At 39.4% G+C, this 21699-nt stretch overlaps 1 long non-coding RNA gene across 1 annotated transcript in view; it reads left to right on the forward strand.

The window, feature by feature from the left end:
• Positions 1 to 21699, forward strand: part of LOC115180307 (uncharacterized) — a 35206-nt gene that overhangs the window by 11942 nt on the left and 1565 nt on the right. Inside the window, exon 3 of the long non-coding RNA XR_003873053.1 lies at positions 17439 to 17566. This is a non-coding gene — a long non-coding RNA (uncharacterized LOC115180307). The remainder of the gene's footprint in view (positions 1 to 17438; positions 17567 to 21699) is intronic.

Raw genomic sequence — 21699 nt, forward strand, 5'->3', positions numbered from 1 at the left:
GGATCAGAAGACACTGTGGCCCCATCCGATGATACCCCCGGACAGGGCCAAACAGGCAGGATATAACCCCACCCACTTTGCCAAAGCACAGCCCCCCACACCACAGTATGGTTTAGATGTTTTGATATTTTCCCTGTACATGGTATTTCTCAGCACAACAGAGGCCTTTTATGGAGACAGACCAGACCACAAGGAAGACATACCCACTCCAGTGCAATGCAGGTATAACAATATACCACCATGTATGCATTGAAGGTGGCCAGACTGTCCACTCCCCAGTACTGAAGCAACTTTATAGCTTCAACATCAACTTCAGCTTCAGCGTTTCACTTTTTCCCCCCTTTACTACTACAGAGTGTACAAAACATTAGGAACAACTGCCTAATATTGAGTTGCACCCCCTTTTGCCCTCAGAACAGCCTCATTTCGTCGGGGCATGGACTACAAGGTGTCGAAAGCGTTTCACGGGAAAGCTGGCCCATGTTGACGCCAATGCTTCCCACAGTTGTGCCAAGAATGGTTTTTGACTTTCTCTGAATGTATCATTGCCATTTTGTACTTGGGAAACAAAGCTTTAGGGATTTCAGTTATGAGCTGCACACTGGAATTATATTAGAGGGAACAAAATGGGGTTTCAGTTGGACCCAGTTCAATGACATCAAGGACAAGTCAGTATATTATAACCTTTATAAATGAAAGTGAGCATGCTCTTCTTGAAGGACAGACGGAAGTCAGTTATGGCATATTTTAGGAGAAGGACATTTTTTAGGCAAAGGTGGCCAGTTATACTGAGGCAATAAGACTGATTAATATAAAAAATGTTTGAGTCCCCTTCATTTATCTCTATATCTCTCTCTCTCTCTCTCTCTCTCTCTCTCTCTCTCTCTCTCTTTCTCCCCTCTATTCTCCCTCTTCTTTCTGTCTGAGAATCAGTCCTTATCATAATTTTTCTCCTCCCCTTCGTTCTCTCTCAATTCAATTCAAAGGGGCTTTATTGGCATGTTAAACACATGTTTACATTGCCAATGCAAGTAAAATAAACAATAACCAAAAGTGAGAAGAAACAAAAAACAACATTAACAAAAAAATGTACAGTACAATTTGCACTCATTAAGGTTTCAAAAGGATAAAGAAGTTTAAAATGTTATATTATCAGCTTTGTACAGTGTTTTTAACAATGTGTTAATAGTTGTAGCACGAAAAGTAGGGGAAGATAAGTAAACAGATAAGTATGGGATGTATTTACAATGTTGTTTGCTTTCCACTGGTTGCCCTGTTTTCATAGCAACGGGTCACAAATCTTTCTGCTGTGATTTCACATTGTGTTATTTCGCTAAACACATATGGGAGTTTATCAATGTTTGATTTGTTTTCAAATAATTTTTGGGTCTGTGTGATCTGTGAGAAATACAGTGACAGCCTTATTCTAAAATGGATTAAATACTTTTTCCCCCTCAGCAATCTACACACATTACCCCATAAGGACAAAGCGAAAACAGGTTTTTAGAAAAATAAAATACATAAATACCTTATTTACAGAATAAGTATTCAGACCCTTTGCTATGAGACTCAAAGTTGAGCTCAGGTGCATCCTGTTTCCATTGATAAATGTTGAGGTTGTTTCAACAACTTGATTGGAGTCCATCTGTGGTAAATTAAATTGATTGGACATGATTTGGAAAGGCACACACCTGTCTATATAAGGTCCCACAGTTGACAGTGCATGTCAGAGCACAAACCAAGCCACGAGGTCGAAGGAATTGTCCGTAGAGCTCCGAGACAGGATGTGTCGAGGCACAAATCTGGGGAAGGGTACCAAAACATTTCTGCAGCATTGAAGATCCCAAAGAACACTGTGTCCTCCATCATTCTTAAATGGAAGAAGTTTGGAACCACCAAAGACTCTTCCTGGAGCTGGCCGCCCGGCCAAACTGAGCAATCGGGGGGAGAAGGGCATTGGTCAGGGAGGTGACCAAGAACCTGATGGTCATTCTGACAGAGCTCTAGAGTTCCTCTGTGGAGATGGGAGAACCTTCCAGCTTCCAATCATCTCTGCAGCACTCTACCAATCAGGCCTTTATGGTAGAGGGGCCAGACGGAAGCCACTCCTCAGTAAAGGGCACATGACAGCCTGCTTGGAGTTTGCCAAAAGGCACCTAAAGACGCTCAGATTATGAGAAACAAGATTATCTGGTCTGATGAAACCAAGATTAAACTCTTTGGCCTGAATGCCAAGCGTCACGTCTGCAGGAAACCTGGCACCATCCCTACGGTGAAGCATGGTGGTGGCAGCATCATGCAGTGGAGATGTTTTTCAGCAGCTGGGACTGGGAGACTAGTCAGGATCGAGGCAAAGATGAACGGAGCAAAGTACAGAGAGATCCTTGATGAAAACCTGCTCCAGAGCGCTCAGGACCTCAGACTGAGGCGAAGGTTCACCTCCCAACAGGACAATGACCATAAGCACAGCCAAGACAACGCAGGAGTGTCTTCGGGACAAGTCTCTAAATGTCCTTGAGTGGCCCAAATAGAGCCCGGATTTCAACCTGATCAAACATCTCTGGAGAGACCTGAAAATAGCTTTGCAGCAACGCTCCCCATCCAAACTGACAGAGCTTGAGAGGATCTGCAGAGAGGAATGGGAGAAACTCCCCAAATACAGGTGTGCCAAGCTTGTAGCGTCATACCCAAGGAGACTCAAAGCTGTAATCGCTGCCAAAGGTGCTTCAACAAAGTACTGAGTAAAGGGTCTGAATACTTAATATAAATGTGATATTTCATTATTATTTTTTTGCTTTGTAATTATTTTATTTTCATCTTTTTGTAACTAGGTAAGTCAGTTAAGAACAAATTATTTCATTACAATGACGGCCTACCCCGGCCTAACCCGGACAACACTGGACCAATTGTGCGCCGCCCTACGGGACTCCCAATCAAGGCCGGTTGTGATACAGCCTGGAATCGAACCAGGGTCTGTAGTGACACCTCTATCACTGAGATGCAGTGCCTTAGACCACTGCGCCACTCAGGAGCCCATTAGGGGGTATTGTGTGTATATTGACAAGGGGAAAAAAACGATTTAATACATTTTAGAATAAGGCTGTAAAGTAACAAAATGTGGAAAAAGTCAAGAGGTCTGAGTACTTTCCGAATGCACTGTATGTCTCTCTAATATGGTCATACCTTTGGCAGGAGGTAAGGAAGTGCAGCTCAGTTTCCACCTCATTTTGTGGGCAATGGGCGAATAGCCTTTCTTCTCTCGAGAGCCTGGTCTGCCTCTCTCAATAACAAGGCTATGCTCACTAAGTCTCTACATCTCGCTCTCTCGCTCTGTATCACTCTCTCTCCCCTATTTCTTGTCCCTCTCTTCTTTCTGTCTGAGGCTCAGACCTTATCGCCTCATCATCCTTTTCCTCCTTCTCTCCTCCTTCCTCTCTCCTCCTCTTCCCTGGACGGTTCTATCAGGGTCATGTGGCTGTTTGTTGCAGGTGTTCTACAGATGTGGCTGACTCAGCACTTCAGATCCCTGTCCATCATTAAATCCCTACTGCTGGAAATGTGCACATCATCGCAAATGTGTTGGAAATGAACATCATTGTATTAACATTGTATTGTAATTTATACACATTTTCATCAAGTTTATGTAGTAAATACATTTTCAGTTTATTGCACATTTTTTGCAACTAGCAGTTTGCAAGTTTATTAAAATTATATTGAACATTTATTTGAAGTTGAAAACAGTGGAAGAAAATTAATTACATTTAGAAGAATTATATCAAATTTAAACTCTGTTTGCTAACTAAGAGAGAGTTCCGTAGCCAGAGTTAGCTGGTCAGATGGGTGTGTGTATATACGAAGTCATGGAGGAGAATTAATGAAAGTGGATGGTCCCTCTGCTCTGTGCCAGACGGCTGGAGCTTGAGCTGGAGGAGTGAACCATGTGACTGTGAACCAGCTCCTGGGAGGCTAGATGTGTGTCCCAAATAGCACTATATTCCCTATTTAGTGCACTACTTTTGACCAGAGCACTATGAGCCCTGGACAAAAGTAGTGCACTATAGGGAATAGGGTGCCATTTGGGATACAGCCTGGGCCTTTGAGTCCCCAGTCTGGAGCTGCAATGCAAGCCGGGCACCAGCGCTGCTGCTGCATTGTTGGCAGGCCCTCGTTTGAATAGGCCTTTAGTGTTTCTGTGTGAGCAAGTCAGCGCCATTTGCATTTGTTCCAGTCACAAAGGTTTACAGGTCAATAGGGACTGCCTGGAAGAAAACTAACATGCCAAGGAACTCGTTGGGGCTCTTTATATTCTTTTTTTTACCCTCTGTGGTGTGTTCAGGCATGGCTCTTCTGCCCTTATTTTGTGTGTGTATTCTTTTTGTGTGTTTGAGAAAATTGACATATTTAGTGACATTTGCAATACGGGAATGGGAAGGGGGCCCATGGTAATCCTGAAGCAGTATTTACAAAAGTTAAATTAACATACATTTTACAGTGTTCTGTTTGTATAAGAGACATTTGAGCAGAGGGAGGGGCTCTGTGCATGGACATGTATGTGTTGTGTAGATAAGCATCTTAATACGTTTACCTACCACCACCACACCCTCCGTGGTATATGCGGAACTATTGATGCTGTAAACCTCATTTCCTGAGCCTGCGATTATTGTTTTATTACAATTTATAGAATAACAGCAAACAATGGTGGACAATTTGAGGTAACTCATTTCTCCAAAATGGATTTGCCACAACATGATGAATGATATTATGCTTATTAAAGACTAGGAGGAACTTATTGCAAAACAATTAGCTCAAATATCACCACTGACATTTAGACTAAGTATTTTATAGCAATATCCCAGCAAAATATGTAGTGAGAACATTTTATTTTCTTGTTAATACCTAGCCTACTGTTGATTTTGGAAGCACTATCTGTGAAATAGACGTATTTTTGAATATATAACCCTTTTGAGGATATTTTACTAGTATGAATTAGGGTTAGAGTTATTATATTTTAAACCAGGAATACAAAGCTTAATCCATATCCGTAAATTGTTCCCTATGTGTTTTATGTGTGGCCACAGGAAGGCTGTGTGTGTGTGTGTGTGTGTGTGTGTGTGTGTGTGTGTGTGTGTGTGTGTGTGTGTGTGTGTGTGTGTGTGTGTGTGTGTGTGTGTGTGTGTATCTCTGTTTCTCCAGTCAGAGGGGTAGACAGACAGACGCAGACCTGGCATGCATCCCATGGCCGACCTGCGTTATGTGTTACACAGCACACAAAGGAGGCTCCTTTATCTGTATGCACCCAACATATGAGATCCTTTGTTGCTGGTGGCGCGCACGACTGTTAGCGTCTTAACTCCTTTGAGCCGCACCACCTCATTGAAAAGATGGTGTAGACTGGTGTGTATTCATGGATGACAAGGGAAGAAAAGAGAAAACAACATACTAAATAATTAATCTTTATTCTCTCTGTGTTTCATACATTTTCTTCAATTTGCAAGAGGCTGCATGTCTCACCGGTGAAAGCATTTGAGCGATCGAAACAGCACCCCTCTGTCTCAGTATGTGTAGCGGATCTATCTGATGCTGTCTGGTCCGAAAAAGTATGACATTGTTGCCGCCCATAGCATTGAATGCAAGGGAAGTCAGCGAGCATTTGTCCTCCCTTGATTAAAAAAATTTATAAAATATTAGCCAATCAGCTAAACTGAGTGACCTCAGCTGTGAATGGTTCTGGTGCACCAAAAAAAGTGTCAAGGGAAGACAGTTTGGATTTGGCTTCAGACCAATCACATCACAAGCCAAACTTGAATTGTTGCATCTCGTGGTGTTGTTGTCTTCCGGTGGCTAGCTAGCTAGCTAAAATCATCCTCTTTCCTAAATTATCCATCAATGGAGATAGGGATTTGGACTTGTGGTTTTACCTAATTCTCCATACTGGCCAATACTTTTATGTATATTCTAATCTAACCATAAATTCATACATTGTGCCCCTGGCCTGAGGAAATAGTATGGAAATAGTATGCTAATGTTAACTAATGTTATGCCAAGGTTAACTAGCTTGCCTGGCGTATCGTTGCCCATGAAAGGAAGTTAGGCTAGCGAGCAAGTATTTTAGCCAGGTAGCATAGGACAACAAAAACTAAAAGCGTGTACTGTATGACATAGTCATAGAACATTTAGGCATGAAAGAGTAGGATGACGTTGGTGTTTCTCTGCAAGTAGGGTGAGTCACGCACACACGCACGCACACACACACACACATAAATCAGTACCATTGACAGCTACATCATATTTAGCTTTCGTTGATTGGACTAAATAGTTTTTGGTATCTTTTAGTTGTCACTATATTAGACTAAGCATAGGTGATTAGATGATGTTGAAGTTGAAATGGTGCTGGAATAGTGGATCGAGCTCCTGTTTTCTTTGTGACTTGCAGTAACACTCTGTGGTTCTAAATAAATAGTTGTTTAATAGTTTGCTGCATGCAATATGTTTTGTGAACTTCACAGGAAAGATGTTGCTCTCCTGTTTTGTAATGAAACAAATGTATTTGTCGCGGCCTTGTCTCAGCCTTAGGCCTATATATCACGGTGTCAAGCCATTAAGGTTATAGAGCAAACAGTGCAATTATCACAACACATAGGTTGTAATATGGCTTTTTCCCCCTGGATTTTACCAACGCACCGCTAGTGGGTATAGACTACAGTTACATCATCAAAACGAATCATTTATGTAGAAAGTTCATTAGGATACTAATTTAAAGCAAACACCAAGACCTTTTATATGTTTTTAAGACTTTGTTTGTAAAAACGTTCTGAGCTACAATCAGAATCATGACTCCAACAGTATAGCATTCTGAAAAAATAAAATAAAAATGCTATATCATTATGCACCACTTCAATAAGAAACATTTACATATGAACATATTAGCAAGTAAACAACAAAAAAAACTATTAATTGTAGGCTATTGACTGTTTAATTTGGGGTTAAATTGGATTAGTATTAATTACATTTAATCAGAAGAAATGAAACAAAAACATTTAAATAGTTTTATATATTTTAAATGCATATGTACGTTTATCCATGTGAATTGTATGTATACATTACACATATACTGTACAATAGATAGAGAGGACCAGGTGGAATAAGTGAGATACTGCAGAAAATAAAATAAATTAATCCTATGGTTTAATGTTTTAGTCATTCTAATTACAGTGTTAATTTGCCTCAAGCTAAAAGTATAACTCTTAGAATTTCTTATTGGCAAAAATGAGATGCTTGATTCCCATAGGGTGATCCCTCACTAAAATACAATTATAGACAAATAACTAATATACCACAGAAAGACTAGATGGTGTCTACAGACACTTTGACCTATTAGCACTCTTTCATTTTTCAATTTTAGGATATGCCCTTGACCAGCTAGGTAAGTCATGATAATATTACACACTTTTAAAGAAATGGTGATGCTCTTATGAGCAACACATTCATTGTGCTTAGTTGTCTTTGTCTTGTTAAACAAATATCATCAACCCATTATATAGAAAGTGACATTGAATGTACATCAAATCTATATAATTTTGTTACAACATATTACTCTCTCAAATATGGTTTACCACAATCCCATTTATTTATAATCTTTACCCTTGAAGAATACTTAGCTGGCTCTTAAACCCCACTTTAGCAACATATACATAGATTGTGTACACACAGTATATTATATGATATAGTCAAAGGAGAGAAAAGTTTCCATTGAAATATGAATATGAATATGAATTAGAGCCCTGCGCTTCGGATTTGGCTACCACAGAACATGGGTGTGGGTCGAGTTTATATCTATTGGCCTATTTGAAAAATGCTTCCTTCCTTCCTTCTTTGAGGTAATCAATGACCTAACACAAGTTGGATTAAGTGGGATAAATTCAAGTTAGGATACAGTTACTAGCTTTCACCAATCCAGTCATTGCCTATTTAGTCATGATGTTAGATCAGTTACTACTTCAAGGAAAAGATGACGGAAGGAAGGAAGGAACGAAGGAAGGAAAGGAGGGAAAGAAAGATGCATTTTTTAAATTAGTCAATAAGGGCCCATGTCTCTCTCTGAGCTCCCCTGGGTATTTCTGATGTGTAGTTCTAGAGCCGTGACGTGGCACCTGTCAGAACCAACGGCCGGCATGAGTCTTTAAGAGGGACAACCGAGCAGCTGGCTTGCACACAATGTACTAAAAGAGGAAGAAATCATTGCTGTTTTTCTGGTGATTGTTTCGAGACTCGAGGTTGACCGAGAGAAAATATAAGCCCAGTAAGAATTGCAGGTAACAAAGATATGGGGTTGTGGTGGTATGTTTTCAGATTGTACAAGACTGTGATTAGTTCAAATTAGTTAAATTTGATGGAAGTGGGTTAAAATAATTCCCTTGTGTGGAGTTTGTTACTGTTTCTGCTATAATTGACAATGAATTAGCTATCACTTTCGGTTAATCACAAGTTCCAAATACTATGAGTAACAATATATTACAAATCATGAATCTCTCAAGTGTTTTACCATGACACAAGTAATTCAGAGGAAGTTCAGATAATATATATATATATATATATATATATATATATTCAAATCTATATTTCTTGTACTTTTTGCTATCTTACAATATTATGCTTGTATCAACATGAAATATGGACTCATGATAATGAGCAATTTCATCTTAGGTCCTCCATGAAGTGTTACTAAAAATCAGAGCTGCACATCTTTGATGTGATGGGTAAGGTTTTTCTTAAACCAAAGAAAAACCTTACCCATCACATCAAAGATGTGCAGCTCTGATTTTTAGTAACTAATACAAGTGTAAGTGTTTCGTGCTAATAAAACACTAACTGGAAAATAATGTAAAATGGTAGTCACATGGTTAAATTGAAAGTATAGGCCGAGATCTAAGAGACGATCTGCGAGGAGGCCAATAATAATGTTGTTTAGATCAGCCTGTCTGGTTAAAGTGTGGCAGTCCTGTCCTGGACACTTACTGTATTTCCAGCTAAGAGCAGTTCAGTTCTGTCCCAGCCTCTACCTTAGCAGCTGAGTGAGCTTTTAAAGAGTTGTTTAATGATTATCAAAGAGAGAGGACTGAATCACAAAGAAGTTATACCTTTCACTTTTTGTACTTACCTTTTTTAGTATGAGGTTTTAGTCTCAAGCTATTGTTTTCTTTCAAGATAATTAATGTCTTATTGCTAGAATCTCCTTTAAGTCATTCGCCATAGATTTTTTTCACCATCGTCCATTGTTTGATCTTCAAAGTACAAAAAATAAATAAAACAACAGACACAACATTATTTATTTTAACTTGTAGTGAACAAAACATAATGCAACTATTTGATATTAGAATTGTGTTGCTTAAAAGTGATAAAATAGTACAAATTATTATAGAATATACGTATATGGTATTCCGGCACCACCAAAATTATTTTGGTCAGTGTTCACAGATTTTCAATTTACTATAGAAATGTTCAGTAAAAAAAGAAGAGCAGAAGTTGACTCATAAGTTTTTGAAAGTGACATAAAAAAATAAAACAGCAGTTTAGAAGATTTTGAAACCAAATAATTGAAAATAATGTAATGAATAACTAGCATCTATGTAAGAAGCTATATCATTTTTCATTTTAGTTAATTTTGTAAATACTGTCAAATATTCTTTTTTATTTATGTTGTTTATTCTTCTTAACTTTAAATAGTGCTAACAATTTTTATGAATTATACATTTTATTAAACCCATTTACACACGAATGCCATTTTTTTGTCTCCTCCTACTTACAACTTCTTTATATCCTTTATATCACATGTTTGTATATACCTTTTATGTTATAAAATACATGTCTACCCTTTCATAATTAAATACATTAAAATAATAAAGATGTATAATATGGTATACATTTTTGTTCCTAAATGGTAGTTTACATAAGCTAGTGTTTTGAAAATAAGCCATTTAAGGTAATATACCTTTATTTGCCTCAAACATATTTGTATCTGTCTAATATCATGATCAGACTTAGATTTTTTTTTTCTGAAACCAACAAATGTAAGACTTTGTTTTCCCACTTAGGAAAATCAACATTAGTTAATTAAAAGTTAGCACTTCACTCCTGGTATAACAAGGGTAGACATCAGATCAATTTCACTTCACATTACAGAATGTGTTAAGGAAAAACTTTTACCATTCACATTTCATGCATATTTTTCTAATCTTAGATTTTTCTATCTAAATTAAACCAAAACATCTTAGGTTGTATCAACCTAAATTTGAGTAAATACTACAGCATTTTGGATATTTTTAAGTACACAAATTCATTATTGCTAAAAGCTTTTGGCAAATGAATATAAATATAAATATGATTCATATAATATCGTATTTCTTTATTTTTATTTTCTAATAACTTGAACAAATAATGTAATTTAATTTGGTAATGTATTTCTGGAGAACAGCATCTCCTCTTAGGCTATATTTAATCATATTTTTCTCTCTAAGTTACCTCTATCTTATCAGCCATCTAAATCAATAGGTGCCGATTTACCTGTCCATTTTGAATGAGTTATACAATACGTGAAATACTAATAATAATAATATGTTAATCATTATTTGTATTTGATATGATTCACCAACATTAGGAGTGAAAATTCTTTCAAGCCTTCCCTCTTATCACTCTTGAGACATAATAAAATGAATAATTTGACCTTTAAAGCAATACATGTCTTCATTCATCCTTAGCCACTTGAAAAAGCAATACTAAAGGCAACAAATATATATATATATATATGTTAAAATGGTCATATTCTAGTTTATTTTCTTTCATATATTGATGTAAAATATTTGCATTCATCCCCAGACAAATATTTTACATTGATTACAAATAATATAATTATTAATATGTTAGTTAGAACTATTTCCATTCAATTGGAATGGACAGAGTTAACCTTATCCCTACTCAAACATGAGGAAACTGTAGAAAACTGATGTTCAGAAAATACTTAACTTCGATACCATGTCTTTGGTATATTTATAAAAAAAAGATATCAGGATATACTTCTTTAGATCTCTTATCTGAATTTGTTTAGGTGAATCAGCAATCTGTATTGCTACTTCACTAGTATCCATGTTGTCTCTGTCCTCCATTTTGAGTTTTCGGTTCTGTGTTCTACCTGTTGATAACGAGACTGTTTATATCGATGCCTGAACACTTCATAATCATAACATTTTGATTTTTAATTCTGTTTAATCTAATGCATTTACTTTATAACATAACATTTTCAATAAGAATACCATTTAATTGGTTGTATACCTGCCAATATCGAGGCTGTATTCTCTGATGGCTTTCATTTCTCTGAGATATAACATTTTGGCATATAATAATTTAATCTGTCAATCTGTTTTTCAACTTCAGAGGTTTTCTATAGAAATACAATTCAATTGATTAGGGAAACATGTCAATACACAAAACAATACAGTTGTTACATTCATGTTGCAAACAGTTCAATCAATCAAATGTGTTTATAAAGCCCTTTTTACATCAACCGATGTCACAAAGTGCTATACAGAAACAGTTGAAAATATCAGCCATATAGGATCAGCAGTCGCACCGGCAAAGCCCCGCTCTAGCCTCTTGTAAGTGACCTGTCGCCCCTAAATGGCTGCCGGAGGTCAGGGAGGTTAACAGAGACTGATGTTACTAGTCCCCTGAGTGACATCCCTGAGGAGATGGGCCCCTTACGGCCCCTTAATCCCTATTAGTCCCCTGTGTTAGTGATCTTTACCTTCTCTGAGCCAACACTATGCTACCTTGTCAATGGGGCCTGGCCGGCTCCCGGCTTAACACTTCTGACCTCAGGGGTCTCGCCCTTTGTTCCCGTAGCAACAGAGGGTGACCCCATGGGTCAGGGGTGTAATCGAGAAGTTGTATGGACACGTGCGCTTGAGGGGCCCCACCATAGACCACCAAGTAGAGGTGGTGGTTGGCGGGCAGTACTTCTGTCTGGTCAGTACTTCTGTCTGGGTAGCAGAGAGAAAGTCTCTCTACATTGTATGAGGTAAATAGAAAGGGACAGCACTCCAATAAATACTCTTCAAATGAATACTCTTCAATAATTTGTTTATTCATTAATTGCACTGCATATATGCGGTTCACAGCCCATTCTCTTATGGAATACGCCAGGAGGTGCCGATTCTGCAGGTACCTGATTACGTTTGGACCTGGCGAAATGTGGAAGCTGTACTGTCCACTAGGTGCAACGTGAGCGCTTATTACATCTAGTAGACTTGCTGCTTGCTAGGGCGCTGTGGATGGGGATGGTGGATGGGCTCCGAGGGTTGTGTGTTCGGAATTAATGCCTAAACTTAAGTTTAACCTTATCCAAAACCATTTGGAATGAATGCCTAAACTTACGTTTTAGTTTCACTTTTGCGGCGTTTGAATGACAGTTAAGATACGGCACCAAATGGCGTAATTAAAACGTCAAGCCATGGTGTAATTCTGTTACTGCAGTTACGCCACAGGTTGGCGTTTTATTTGGAGATTGGGTTGGCAATTCAGCCTCAGTCTTCTTCAGCGTGCGGTGTCAATGAGATGAATACATGACATTTGTCATGGACAAGTATACAATAAAGGGTATGGTCTTCTTTACCCTACAGATGAATTTGATATATATTATATGTGACACAAAGCAGTGTACTATTTATTTACACTGTTATTATTACAGGTATTGGGTAGCTTACATACCCTGCAGCATAACTCTCCCATTCTCCAACTGTTTGTAATTACTCTGCTTCAGTGTATTTATTTAATTGTTAACCAGACACTACAGCTAATAAAAAGACAACATTACCTCTGGGATCCCCCCCCCCCCAAAAAAAAATGATTTTAGTACTTTGATGTCATTTACGCTTTAAAGCTCCGTTTGGCTCTTTGCAAAATAATATGCAAATTCTAGCTGTCAAGTACAGTAGGATAAACTAAGCCAGATATATTTGTTCTGGTAAAGTCAGTCCCCAATCACCATAATGCCATAGTCTTTGAATGACATTTTTTCTTTATTTGTGTGTTTCAATATCATAGTTATTTTTGTGAACTTTGAATATGGTACCCAAAACTGCTGTATTTGTCACTAAACGTTTTTGTTTGATATATCAGGTACGTATTACTTACTTGTTACGTAAACATTTCCAACAGTCTTTTTACATTAAGTTATTGTTATGCTGTGAAATATTTTTGTTTTGTTCTCTTATCAGTGTCTGTGGTGATTGAGGTGGTGATTGAAGAAGCAGCCATTTTTTTGTGATTAAATATTTTCCCTTATGAGTTGCCAATTCATACTCTCTGGATAGTTGGGAAACAATATGATTGGTAGATGTGTGGGAAAGGATAATATAGCCTTACTTGATTAGTATTTTTTTTTTATAAACAAGGAACTTTATTTTGGCGTGCTTTGGCAGATAGTAAAGCTCATCCGATGACATGTAACTCCATCAGAATGCTGAATTCTGATGGAGTTACATGTCTGGTCACAATTGAACAAAAACGCATGCACTGTTTAAAAACAACAGATATTCATTGTTTTACTAAATTGCTTTGAAAGTATGTGCATGATGAAACACACAATACAGCTTTGCTTTAGAAATCTACAGCTAGATGAAGTGCGTCAATAAAGTTCCGTGCTACAGCTAACGGTTGTACAACTCCTAAAGAAGGTGTCATAAAGAGGTTGTTAATATTGGAGTTTGATCAATGGCAGACTTACACAGGCAACTCAGAGCTCTCTGAGAGGCCTTAGAGAGGCTCACAGTGTCAGGTCTTGGCAGCCTACCCAAAACCAGAACTGTATCCTCGAATGAACTTTCCACAACAGCCATGCCAAGTTTTTTGAATTCCTGCTACATGTAATATTGTAAACAACAGAAGTCTCTCTTCAGACTAGAGTAGTGAAATGGGCCTGATAGTCAGAATGGAACAAAACGAATAAGTGACAAAGAGTATACTTTTGCTTATCTTAGTATTTGATCTATGTACTTTGTGCAATGCGGTTTTTAGTCTTGAGGAGTAGCGATTGGCTAAAGAGGTGGCGAGATGTGACGTAGTAGGTTTAACCTCATGTTTGTACTGTAGATGCCCCATCAGCTTTTTTCATAAGAAAACATGGGAGAAATATAGTTTAATTTAGCATATTCAACTGTACCGACTCCTTCTTTAATGTTTCTCGACAACTCCTATGTAAACTGGATTACATGCATTTCTGAATATGGAAATATTTATATTTTATTATATGCTGGGTCATTGCAGAATGGGCAGAATTAATGCTGAGAGTAGCCCAGATTTTAGTGCTGGGCTGGAGTGTGTTCTGTCTCCATCCCACCTCCATGGCAGGCGCGCATGCACGCACGCACGCACACACACACACACACACACACACACACACACACACACACACACACACACACACACACACACACACACACACACACACACACACACACACACACACTGGGATAGAGCCAAAGCAGCCATGTTAGCTCCATCTTCTTTTTTAATCACCATTTAAAAATATATATATACACAAGGAGAAAACCAGGGAAAAAAAGATCCCAAACCTTCATTTTAATGCATGCAGTCCTTCTTAATCTCATGTAGCTAATGTACCAAAAAGGAAAGAAATTAAGTTGCTTAGTGCTCCACTTTTTCTCTCTCATTTGTGCTCCTGCTACTTCAGGGAGAAGGGAGAGCTTCTGGGAGCTCTTGGTTTTTAGGGAACGGGAGGGGGACGGTAGCGTAAAGAGACAGGAAGTTGTTCTAAAATAGCCTATCTGTCACAAACTTCCAAAGACCCTTGCTGTGGTTGCAATCAGCCAGGCCAGAGAAAGTGTAGTAGTGTGTGTGTCCTAGTAGGGTTTGCGGAAACTGGCAATAATGTTTCATATTTAGATGATATGTTTCATGAATGATAGGCCACATATTTGTGTGCGGCAACAAGGACTATCTCTTTACAGAGGGATTAAGACATGGCTTGTATGATAGATACTTATGGTTCAGTGAGATGAGATGTGTGGGTATGCGCAAGTGTGTGTAGTATGTGATCGTCAGGAGAGTCCATTTTTATCATGCCCCCCTAAATCGAAGACACCCGTCCCCCTCTTACCCTCCTAGGTACTGTAGATCGTATTTACTAGTGCAGCCATCTGCATCGTCACTGTGAACGTGAGGAGGATCTCACGGTGCACTAAGCTTTGTGTGTGCGTGTGAATGTTGTGTGTGTATAAAATCACAGCCAATGCTTTACTGCTTCTCCAGCCTGCAGCCTCGGTGAAGCAGGCTCACACCAGAGGCTTATCTGGGTTTCGACTCCTTGTCAAAATACTTGCAGGGGCCGAACGCTTTTTCAACAAAAAAAAGTGCCAAAGGTGGGGTGGATAGGGAGTCGACACTGCTGCAGTCACATTCTAAGTTGTCTGTAAAGGTGTTAATAAAGTTTTTTTTCATTGTGATCAGCCTCAAACCTCCCCCCGTTTTTATAAGAATGGATTCATCCGTCTCTGAAAAGGCTCCAAAACGTGCCTTTTGTCAGAGCTGTAGCTGCATGGTTGTGGAACAGATTTAGTAGGAAGTTTATTTTAATCATGCACTAGATGTGTGTAGGGCCCTGGAATGATGATTGGCGACTGTGTGTGTGTGCTATGGGAGTAGTTTGTCATTCTTCCACCCTATTGATCGTCTCTCTTGCTCACACACACACGTTGTGTCGAACATGTGATAAAAATGCGTCTTCCTCACTTACTTCGATGTGTCCCTATTTCATCATCATCTGAGCTCCATTTCCTCCACTCACAGCTCTTTATTTCCCTCCCTCCCCTCTCTCTCTCTCTCTCTCTCTCTCTGTCTCTCTCTCTCTCTCTCTCTCTCTCTCTCTCTCTCTCTCTCTCTCTCTTTTTCTTCATCCGCCTCACTCTCCCAGTCCCGGCCACATGCAAGAGGGAGACTAGCGATATGAAAAAAGGGAAAAGTGTCTGCTGCTATTTCTAAAGCTAGATCCTCCCCTTCAGAGCGACTGTGCCAGGAGGACGGCTTTTACTACTCTGGGGGGTTTAACCCTCTGCCTCTATCGCTCAGCTCTGCCTCTATCTCTCAGCTTTGCAAGCAAGTCCAGCTACTAAATACCCTGCAACAAGTAGCTTTGGGGCCTCCGCCGTTTGACTTTCGGTTTGGTTGCCCTTTTGAAAACGTTTGTGGACTTTTTTCCGGCAGCAGATTCCATACTTTTGTATATTATTTAGAGTTATTGCGCATTGCGCTTGGATAATTGTTTTGGTATCTACTGCTTTTAACGTACTCCACGGTGTGTTGCATTGCCTGTTCGCCATGTCGTCCCTCTTTGGAAGATCAGGATGTGCTTCTTCATGCTGAAGATGAAGATGGCTGTGTTTTCGGCGACCGCTGTGCATCTGTGGTGGCAATAGCTCGTTTAGTGTCTTGTCACGTCGCTTTGCTTTTTCTGCCTATTTTGTTTCTCACTAGGAAACAAACACACACACACATACTCCTAGACTTTTTCACCCCTCTTACCATTTATTTCCCCCTCTCCCTTTCTCTCCCAATTCCTCTTTTTTTCGTCCTTTCTAACTTTCTCTCTCTAGCTCTCCCACTTTCTCTCTCTCCCTCTCTTACTCTCTCCTTCCTGTGAAAGGAGAGTAGGAGGGCGGTGCAGCAGTGGCGGAGGGTTTTTGGGACAGGTGCCAATTTCAAACAAAAGACACAAAAAGGCAATGAGTGAGAGGCCTCCAACGAAATAAAAAAATATGTTGCATGTTGAAACACAAGAAGTGATTTGTAGTGATCGTGTACTGTATGCGCGCGTGTGTGTGTGAGTGTATGTGTGCAAAAACAAACTCTTGCAGGATTCCGAGCGCCCGATTGAGTGAGCGAGCAGAGATTTAGAATTCTCTCTCTCTTTCACTGTCTTGTGGAGGCATTTGAGTTTCGGACTCGGAGGGAGGGGTGGTGGGTGAAAAGGGAAGGGGTCCTCCTTTTTGGTTGCTGTTGAATTATTCACATTCCTGGGCCAACCAACCCAATGCAGAGACGGGACTGGCTGACTGGCTGTAGCTGCTGTCTTTAGCAATCATCCGACATGCAGCTTGTCTGTTTGCTAACATTCCTCATTCAAATACTTTTTAACTGCCAGACGGGGATGACCATGCTCCTCCCAGGCACGAACATGGCCTCTTGTGGCGCAGCCCGGTGATAGACCGAGACAGACTAGGGGGTGGCAGACAGGAAGACAGCCCAGATATGATTCACTGAGCTGGGGAAAAGGCAGCTCCCTGTCATCCTTCTCTGGTTCTCACCGGGAGTCTGAATCTAACTAACTAGCTGACTGACTGTGGCTGCCCTCTGTCTGTCCCTCTCTACAGGATAATTATATTATGTTTCTGGATCTACTACCCTGGTGGAAAATAAGGCCTGTCTGGATTTCAACATCCTGGATTTCACATCCGTAGTTGGTGTGTGATGCTGACTGTCTACCCATGTCCGATTTGAGGTAAGTGGTACATTTCTAAGTGTGCTTCATTGCGTGAATGTGTATAAACTAATCTGTTTAAACCACACATGGAAGTGCATTATTTTAATATTGTTTATTTTTAGTTTAAGGATCTCAGACTCATGCAATGCAGAGATTGACATAATAATACACTATACAGATAAACATCAGTAACAATAACATACCACGTCCCCAAACAATCCAGCATTTTGATGTTGCCAATTTGTACTTGGCTGAAGAAACTGCCAATGTAGTTTCCGATGTAGTTATAGTTCCTGCTTCCCTCATGGCTGTGTTTGCAATGGTCAGTGGTTGGGGTCAAAAGAGGGGGACAGTTTTTGAGGGACCAGAGCTGAGTGTGGTTGCTGTAGTTTTGGGAGACATGCCAGAGCATGGTAGCAGGGCTGTGACTCTCTTCCAGAGCAGCTTTTCAGTTAACCACTGCAGCTAAGAGAAAGCCATCAGAACGTGTAAATCCAAAAGATTGTTGTCTTATTCTTAATTCAAGCGCTTACAGATATTGGTCGATTTTATTTTGTTTTTCATCCGTAAATGCGGAAGATAATCAAAACAGTCACATGATGGTTTAATTGTTTTTATCAATGTCTTTTTATACTGTGCAAGTCAGTTTCCATTTTTCAACAAATGTTTAATTTGACTTTAATCGAAAAACAATATATTATTTTCTCAAGTGTATTTGCTCAAGTGGTCTGCCACGTGACACATTTAATATAGCAAAGTTTCTATGTATAATATTTGGTTTATATAATTTCGTAGAAAATACGTCCCTTTCAATGTTTTCTCCTATTAAATGGAAGAACAAATTCTGCTGTATCAGTATAGGCTTGAAAAAATAATAGGCCCAAAAATCCATTGATAGTAGTTGTGGTATGTCCAGTGTTGACGCAGATTCTGATAGACCTTCACCAATAGCAGGAGGGTATTTTGATTTAACCAATAGCAGTTGACTTAGAGGTAGGTGAGTCATCACAGATAAAACCCACGAGAACCAACGTATATTAGATGTCCAATACTCTATTCTTCACCACATAACACTGGAACACTATAAGACTTACAGAACACCGAAATAGATTATGTTTAGGCCTATAACATTTAGCTTTCTTTAACAAATAGAAATTATCCTTCATACGGGTAAGATACAAACTCATATTTTATTATTGTAATGTAGCCCCTCGTAATAAATTGTTGTTTCAATGCCATTAAAAGCAACCATACATTGTCTCGGAATACCGTATTAAAAACTTTATCATAGGTGTTAACTATGGCAAGATGAGGGACAATGTGTTGTACTAGAGAAGGGTGATGAAGATATGCACGTGTAATAGTATAGCTTCCATCCCTCTCCTCACCCCAACCTGGGCTTGAACCAAGGACCCTCTGCACACATCAACAACTGACACCCATGAAGCGTTGTTACCCATCGCGCCACGGCCCTTGCAGAGTAAGGGGAACAACTACTTCAGGTCTCAGAGCGAGTGACGTCACCCAATTGAAACACTATTTGCGCGCACCACCGCTAACTAACTAGCTATTTCACATCGGTTACACTCACCCCCCTTTTGACCTTTTCCCGCAGCAACCAGTGATCCGGGTCAACAGCATCAATGTAACAGTTTAGCTTCTGTCCCTCTCCTCGCCCCTATCTGGGCTTGAACCAGGGACTCTCTGCACACATCAACAACTGACACCCACGAAGCATCGTTACTCATCGCGCCACAAAAGCCACGGCCCTTGCAGAGCAAAGGGAACAACTACTTCAGGTCTCAGAGCGAGTGACATCACCCAATTGAAACGCTATTAGCGCGCACCACCGCTAACTAACTAGCCATTTCACATCGGTTACACACGTGTAGGCACAGGGTGTACCCCCTCTGTCTCAGGCCTAGTGGGAAGGAAGAGGCCTAGTGGGAAGGAACGAGCCGAAACCTAGGATCACATCATGTTTTTCCAGAATGTTCTAGAATTTGGCGAGGTGTTCTAGAAACTGGTGAGGCATTCTAGAAGGTGTTATAGTTGTCATTGTACCTTCACCATCACATATCATCCAACACCTAAATACAGAAAGATGATTTCTTACTTCATTTCATCAGCGGGTTGTATAGTTTCAGGGTATAGAAAGGAAAGATCGTAAAAGAGGACACAGTGGATCGGCCCTCCAACGTTAGTAATGGGTGGGTATTTATACTTGTATTGAAGCGCATGTAAACATAAGATACATTTCAGACATACTGAGCCCATTCCTGGGGTATGCCAAAGGGACTACTTGTGTAAGCAGACACACACACACACACACACACACATATACTGTCGCGTAGAGGCAGCAAACACCCAGACACACTCGATGCCATGTGCTCCACAATGGACCCTGGGTTTAACGATGAATGGAGTTCCCACGCCTCTGTAAAGGAGAGGAGGGCACAAACCCCTCCTTATAGCATTCACATACACAAAAGCAAAATAAATTACACATTTACACGAAAACATACACACTATTTACACACACACTTACATGCGATCACACTCAAACACAAACACACTCCACACACTCCGAATGTGAAAAATGTGTAAGAAGAGACAATTACCATATTACGATTTTCTAACCCTATGTTTGTTAATACTCATAAGCAAAATAAAATAAAAATATTGACAGAGAGAAGTGCAACACCACTGCATTCATGAGAGAATTGATTGATGAGAAACAGAGAACAGAAAGAAATGTAGGCCAGGCTAAATTGCATTCAGACAATTTTTTAAGATGTGATTGCGAGGTTGGGTAAGTGTTTGCGCGCACGTTTGTGTGTGAGAGAGAGAGGGACAAACGGAGGGAGGGAGAGCCAGAGGGAGGTAGAGAGGGGGAGAGGGAGAAATAAATAGTAATAAAGCTGGTTTTGTGGAGGGAATCTAAATGAAGCATTGAAACAAAAGATCTGTCTGCGCTTGGGTTTATGGGAAAATCTAACAGCTTATTCAAGTCCAAAGACTGTGTGTGTGTGAGTGTGTGTGTGTGTGTGTGTGTGTGTGTGTGTGTGTGTGTGTGTGTGTGTGTGTGTGTGTGTGTGTGAGACTGAGCCAATGATAATAGGTAAGTCCATTTTTGCTTTATTTACATCAATATTTACATTATTCACAGTTATTTAATTATGGGGGTTTGCATGATAAAATGTGTTATCAGTTATAATGTTTGGATCAAAATGACAAAAAGTATTGTACTTACAGTTGTTGCCATTATTACATTGGTATAAACATATCCAGACATCAATCAGTATTTTAAAACAAATTTACGTTTGCATGAAATTCTGGAAGTAAATATATTTTTTAAATTGAACAATAAAAAGTTGTATATTATAATATTATAATTTTGAAGTGTTAGCCTTTGCACATTTACATTTACTTACTCTCACATAGTTTACAATTGACTTGTTATAAACAAACTGTTCACACTTTACGACATAACTGTGTATTGTATTGGATGGTAAATATTTGATATAGGTGCAGCATTTCAGATGTGTGTGTGTGTGTGTGTCCATACACATTCCAGCTCCATCCTGATGAACTGTTAATTTATTAACATCTAGACATTCTAATTTGAAGAGGCGGAATATAAAAACAACTTTAGTGCGTTAGTTTGATAATTTTTAAAAATGTATTTGATCTTTATTTAACTTGGCAAGTCAGTTAAGAACAAATTCTGATTTACAATGACGGCCTACACCAGCCAAACCCAGATGACGCTGGGCCAATTGTGTGCCGCACTATGGGACAAATCACAGCCGGTTGTGATACAGCCTGGATTTGAACCAGGGAGTCTGTAGTGACACCTCAAGCACTGAGATGCAGTGCCTCAGACTGCTGCGCCACTCGGGAGCCCGAGTTACCTCATTATATATAATTAAAACCATGCGTTTCTGGTTTGTTTAAAGACATTATGTTGACTTGTATTCATCTATATAGATTTGTTTTATGTTTTCCTGCTATAGTGATCTAATAAATGTTTTGCCCTGTAATTTCAGTCATAATACATGACCCTTTATGATTAGAAATAACCTCAGTTATGAAGGTCATAGATAAGCAAATGAGGACATAACTCAGGATACACCCGAAGGAAAGACAGT

Source organism: Salmo trutta, chromosome 40 (assembly GCF_901001165.1).
Source record: "Salmo trutta chromosome 40, fSalTru1.1, whole genome shotgun sequence".
Lineage (NCBI taxonomy): Eukaryota > Metazoa > Chordata > Actinopteri > Salmoniformes > Salmonidae > Salmo > Salmo trutta.